The sequence below is a fragment of the Danio rerio genome, chromosome 17 (assembly GCF_052040795.2).
Source record: "Danio rerio strain M-AB ecotype USA chromosome 17, GRCz13ab, whole genome shotgun sequence".
Taxonomy (NCBI): Eukaryota; Metazoa; Chordata; class Actinopteri; order Cypriniformes; family Danionidae; genus Danio; species Danio rerio.
Window position 1 is genome coordinate 48,577,967 of NC_141037.1, and position 7,034 is coordinate 48,585,000.

A 7,034-nucleotide genomic window follows, 5' to 3' on the forward strand; every position below is an offset into this window, starting at 1 on the left:
ATATATATATATATATATATATATATATATATATATATATATATATTTCATTGATTTTCCTGCGGCTTAGTCTCTTTATTAATCAGAGGTCGCCAGAACCAAATAAACCACTAACTTAAATTAATACTTGAAATGTAACCAAAAAAAAACAACAAATTAACAGACAATTGTCCCAGACTAATGTCCAGTTCAGTCATCTGCTGCTTTAAATGTTTCACCAAGAAATTGGAATTTGTAACTCATTCATCCTAAAAGTGAATCTATCAATATGTTGCCAGAGCACGAACTGCAAAAGCAAATAGGATACTTCTGATGCCTGGAACAAATATGACATAACTATATTGGGAAGTGAGAGAGAGATCCAGTCATTTCAGATCTGTGTCATGTGCCTGGGGTCTTAAAGTGACAGGAGTCCAATTTACTGTCGTTATTTTACTTTTGATTATCTTTAATCAACTGCTGTAATGTTTCTACCTGGAACACAACTATTACACTAACCTGAAAAGCCTAAATGTTTAAATGTAACCTGCATTTGTTGTGCAAAATTTCCATAAGTTAACAGATTTTTACATTTATACATAGTGTATAGATTTACAGTGAAAGAAAAGGGAAAACCTTTTTTTACAGATGATTGGTTTATGTATTTTATATGCATTTATTAAAACTTTATTAAGCATCTATAACTTTTTTGTTTTGAGCATTATAAACTCTAGATCAGTGGGGCTCAACCCTGTTCCTGGACATCTACCTGCAAAGTTCAGCTCCAACTCTAATTAAACACACCTGTGCCAATTAATTAGGACCTGAATAGCACTTGATAATTACAGACAGGTGTGTTTGATATGCAACTGAAATCTGCAGAAAGGTAGATCTCCAAGAACAGAGTTGGTCACCCCTGCTCTAGATGATGCATAGTAAAGCACAAACTTTCTACAGATGCATGAACTGTGAATGTAGACCAAATTATTCAGCAATTGTTATTGTTTGAGTTTGGGAAGGTCCTTTTTGAGAAAGTGCCTCTTATGGTGAACAAAAGAAGGACACAAATATAGCCTCGGAAAACTTTTTGCAGAAATCTCATTTTGCATGCTATCTTCATCAAATTTGAAATATAAACTCATGTTGCCTTGCAGCAAGAAGGTCGCTGGAACGAGTCCCAGCTGGGTCAGTTGTTCTCCTTGTGTTCGTTTAGGTTTCCTTCGGGTACTCCGGTTTCCCCCACAACTCCAAAGACATGCGCTATAGGGGAATTGAATAAACTAAATTGTCTGTAGTGTATGTGTGTAAATCAGAGTGTACAGGTGTTTCCCAGTACTGGGTTGTGGCTGGAAGGGCATACGCTGTGTAAAACATATGCTGGATAAGTTGGTGGTTGATTCCACTGTGGTGACCGCAGTTTAATAAGGGGACTAACCCAACGAAAAATGAATAATTGAACACAGTACAATTTTTCTTTCTTTTTGAAATATAATGTATACCTTTCCATATTTTTTTAACAGGAAACTTCCAGATGGACCATAGTAAACCTTAGTAAAGTGTCTTCTTTTCAATGATACCTCATTTTTGTTTTGTAGCTTACTGGAGTCCAGAACTGTTACTATTTAATAGTAGGTAGGTATACTGTAAATGCCCATAAGTGAGTTCTGGCTAACAGATATGAACTGTGGTGTTGACAAATGTCATCATCTGCTCTATTGCATTAGTTTAGCTAAATAATCTGCTGAAATTCACCGGGGATAGAGATATTCAAGCATAGATATAACTACGGTTGAAGACATACAGGAAACTTTCCTTCTAATGTTTATGGAGACTGGAAACACATGGACACAAACATAGTTTGCTGTAATAGTACAATTTGTTAGGCAGCACAGTGGCTCAGTTAGCACTATCACCTCACAGCAAGAAGGTTGCTGGTTTGAGTCCCGGCTGGGTCAGTTAGCATTTCTGTCTAGCTAGCATGTTGTTTGCGTGGGTTTTCTCTGGGTGCTCTCATTTTCCTAACAGTCCAAAGATATTAGTAGGCCCACACAGAATCTGCAGATTTTTAGCCCATCATTGATTCTGTTTATTTACTTGAGTAAATGTGTGTAATATCTATATTTATTCAGTTTTTTTTAGTACCATTATTGACTAATATGAGAATGTTTATCTGATTTATGTACAATGCAGTTTGTACAGTAATATTTTTTGTCTTTTAAAAGAGATATTATCAGAGAGACTTGCTTTGTTTACCAAATGAAGTGGATCTAATTGGATTTGCATTTTAAACATTAAATAAAAGTTAAAAAGATATTATTTTTATTTCACATATTAAGGTTTTAGTTATGATACTCCCAAAATAATTCAGCAGAAATTCACAGATTTTTACCAAAATTCTCTGCAGAAATAGCAAAAAACTTCAACAGATTCCGTCTGGCCTTAGACATGTGGTATATGTCTAAGTTAGTGGTTCATTCTGCTGTAGTAACCCCTGATTAATAAAGGGACAAAGCCAAAAACAAAATGAGTGAATGAATAAATGAGTCAAATTTGTTATGCCAAGATATGTACATACTGTATATATTGAACAATGCCATAAAACTGGTAAAAACATGTCTCTCAAACCATCTTTTGATGCATTTTTAACACTGACAATAAAAAGAAATCTAATACCGCCATACATATGTGTGTGTGTTTGCGTGCACTTGTCATTGAGACAGGTGTGTGTTTGTTTGAGAGTGAAATTAAAGGAAGAAAAAGTGAGAGAAAAGACAGTGAGCATGAATCTGAAAAGAAAATGGGTCTGTGTGTGTGTGTGTGTGTGTGTGTGTGTGTGTGTGTGTGTGTGTGTGTGTGTGTGTGTGTGTGTTTGCAGAGTCAGATGAGAACAGAAGAATCATAAGAAGAGGCTGCGTAAAATCACCCTTTCTCTCGCTCTTAGATGTTGCTGTAGAATTACCTTTTATACTGACCACACACACACATAGCTTTATCAAACACAGTGCAGTGAATGGAGGAAGTCCACACTCACACGTTGACTCTTATCTCTGCAGCCTGTTGGCCAAACACAGCTCTGTTGCCACAGTTACCCCACTTACCCATGTTAATGGCCGTAACCCTTGGTTACTCCAGGTTACGCACAGTAGCACGTGGTTAGCCACAGTTTTATGCCGTCATAAATGAGCTTACATAATGTCAGTATGAAGGCACAATTGACTGCTTTAAAGGGCACCTATGGTGAAAATCATCTTTTGTAAGCTGTTTGGACAGAACTGTGTTTAGGTACAGTGTGACCACAGTCATAATGGAGTGATACAAAGACAATACGCCTCTTTTTTTATTTCCTGATATTAAAATAGGATCCAAATACCTCCCATTTTGAGGCCCACAGCAACGTGACGTAGGAGTGCGGTTTCCCAGCCCACCCAATTGATTGACAGCCATGTATTAACATGTTTCCGTTGTAACGCATATTATAATATCTAACTAGACTGGACGTGCGCAAAGTACGTTTTTTTCATGTTTGTAATGAATTACAGCGATTTTACATTTTTAAATTATAAAAGAAGATGCTTCAATCTCAGTCTGTGTGTGTGTGTGTGTGTGTGTGTGTGTGTGTGTGTGTGTGTGTGTGTGTGTGTGTGTGTGTGTGTGTGTGTGTGTGTGTGTGTGTGTGTGTGTGTGTGTGTGTGTGTGTGTGTGTGTGTGTGTGTGTGTGTGAATTTTGTAACTAGATTGTGTTTGACTCATCCAAGAGCGTAGAATTGGCATGGACGGAAAGGACATGTCCCCTGAATTAAAACAATTACTGAAATGACCCCACCAATAATTTAATCGCCTCTAAAATAAAATAATGCTCCATCAACCCTTAACCTAGATGCAGAAAGGCTTGAATTAACTCCACAGCAAATACATCAAATAATCATTGGGAAAGTTCTTACTTTATTATTTCTCACAATCGTTACGTGAGATCTGCTTTCTTCTTGTCTGTCACTGTGCTGTTTATCTGACGCAGCCCGTGGAAATGAAGGGACACTCTGAACTCATTGTGTTTAGAGCAGAAAATCCAGTATTCTTAAAGGTATAATAAATAATATGATTGGTGTTTTGAGCTAAAACTTTATCGACACATTCATAAAACACAAATGACGTATCTTAAATCCTGAAAAAGGGGCAAAATAGATGCCCTTTTAAGTCTTTGATATAGAAGATGATTTTTACATTTGTTATTGGTCTTTGTTGTTATGTGTTGTGTTAATATAATTTTATTTTGTGTTTAATAGACCCCAGAAAGAAGACCCTTTGGTAGTGGCTACGGGGATCCTTATAAATAAATAAAAATAAATAAATGGAAGATGCGGAAACTACATTATTTATACACACATATATTTTTATAGAAACACTTTAAAAAATAAAACAGGACACATCAGCCAGTCAGTCTCCTGCAGTGGAAATAGTCCAGATATAAAAGCAGAAGCACATCAGTTGTATTCATTTGTGCTGGGTGACTTCATTAATTTGATGTTCACAAACACAGTGTTGTTCAGTGTTCAGTCACATGTAATTGATTGTAATGATTAGCGTAAATGTGTGGTTCACACTGCAGCAAAAAGCGAAAGTCAGATCAACTTTACCTTCAGTACAAACCACAGTTCGCTTCTGAACATGCCAACATTTTTAAAGGTAGGTTTATATTTTTCTGCTCTCCTATGTTTTAAAGTAGTGATTGCTATGTTATCTTTCGTGATGATAAATGCAAGATGGCTGTAATGAAACGTGCCTTTCTATTGCATTTTCATGATTAAAAAACATATAAGCCAGCTGTTTTAACGATTCATTAATTTTCAGACTTCATCCTAATTTATCAGCTGAATAATTCTGATTAATTCTTTGCTAAGTGAACTCAGTGTCTGACTCACTAACCATCTGCAAGTTGAAATTACTGTCAGCAAAACAAATAACTGTTCATATGAAAATGTTTCAATGCATTATTCTGTATGTATGTATGTATACTTTCACTGTATTTCCTATTATATTGTTTCTTCTGGAGAACGTCTTATTTGTTTTGTTTCGGCTAGAATAAAAGCAGTTTTACATTTTTTAAAAAACATTTTAAGGTAAAAACTATTAACCCTTTAAGCGATATTTGTTTCAATTGTATACAGAACAAAACCATCATTTTACAATGATTTAACTAATTACCCTAACTTGCTTTAGTAACCTAATAAAACCTTTAATTTGCACTTTACGCTAATAACTAGTATCTTGATTAATCTATCAAGTAAAATATCATGTACTGTCATCATGGCAAAGATAAAATAAATCAGTTAGTAGAAATAAGTTATTAAAACTACTATCTTTAGAAATGTGTTGAAAATTATCTTCTTTGCGTTAAACAAAAATTGGAGATAAAAATATACAGGGGGTCTAATAATTCTGACCTCAACTGTAAAATATCAAAGTCTACACAATATAAAAGACATGTCACTGGTAGGGTTTTTAATAGGTAAAAGTGTGTATATATGACGAATGAAGCCCCGCCTTCTAGTACAAGAGCCAATCAGTGATCGCTATAGACTGATGTTTCTCCAGGGGAGATGCTCAGACCAGGTGTGTGCTTTTATGACAGTTTTTGTGGTCAACAAACACACTGGAATCTGAGCGAATACTTGCGTCACAGACATAAGAATAATATCCACTTAAAGCTTGAAATTAGTACTTTTAAATGAACCAACTACACATGAAAATAAAAGTTTTTTGGTCACACTTTATTTTGATGGTCCGTTTGTTGAATTAAGTTACACTGCATATACATGCCAACTAATTCTCATTAGATTATTGGTAGACTGTTAGGTTGGGGTTGGGGTTAGTTGAGTTGACATGTACTTGCAAAGTTTCTTATAGTTAGTTTAATGTCTGTTGAAGTAGCAGTACCAACAGATATTAAGCAGACAGTCTACTAATACTCAAATGGACCATCAAAAATAGTGTTTTTTTTTTTTATCTGTATGAAACAAACATATGGTACAGTCCATCCTGTCAAACGCACATCACATGACAGCAACTAAACGCCCCACAAAAGAGTCATTGTCATTTCTGGAGGAGATTTGCAATCAAGACCAAGTTGTGAATTACTTTAGAAGAGCAGCATAATCTGACAAAGCATAATCCAGAGGATGATAATGTGTACATGGCAATAAATGAGAATGTTTTCGTGATCTCGTTCTTTTCGAGTGCATGTGCATTAGCAGCCTAAAAAAATGCTGATTTTCTTTAATTCAAATGAATCTTATGAGACAGTTGTTGCTTAATTTTATTGGTGATTCCATATATGTAATGTAATCGTAAGGTTGGTAAACAGTTTTGGAGAATTTGATGTTTCCCCATTCAGACAGAATGCCCAAGCATTCAAAGATGGCCACCAATCGAAATGACTTGCCTTAATGGGATAATATACAGTATATTTATGTTACATCTATATTCACACATACAACATAGACATTTATTTTTTTATATGTATACTGTATGTGTTTACATAAATATACACACATGGGAATATCAATATTTACATACATCTAAACTAAATATAAACTTCTTTCGGGCCGCACAGTGGTACAGTGGGTAGTACGATCGCCTCACAGCAAGAAGGTCACTCGCTCGAGTTTGCATGTTCTTGCTGTGTTGGCGTGGGTTTCCTCCGGTTGCTCCGGTTTCCCCCACAGTCCAAACACATGCACTACAGGTGAATTGAATAAGCTTATTTGGCTGTAGTGTATGAGTGTGAATGAGAGTGTACAAGTTTCCCGGTGTTGAGTTGCAGCTGGAAGAGCATCGGCTGTGTAAAACATATGCTCATTCCGCAGCGGTGATCCCTGATTAATAAAGTGACTGAGCCGAAAAGAAAATGAATAAATAAACTTCTTTTGTATTATACAGATTCTTGAATTTAAATAATAAATCTTCAAGTTGAATGGAAAATAAACGGCACACTTCACAAATCCAACCAATCGCAGTCTATCTTTCTCCATTTTATGTCATAATATCAGCTGGTGTGT

At 35.5% G+C, this 7,034-nt stretch overlaps 1 protein-coding gene across 1 annotated transcript in view; it reads right to left on the bottom strand.

Moving 5' to 3' along the window:
- jmjd1ca (jumonji domain containing 1Ca) overlaps nucleotides 1–7,034 on the bottom strand; it is a 139,940-nt gene that overhangs the window by 98,015 nt on the left and 34,891 nt on the right. The gene's annotated exons all lie outside the window — the stretch shown is intronic.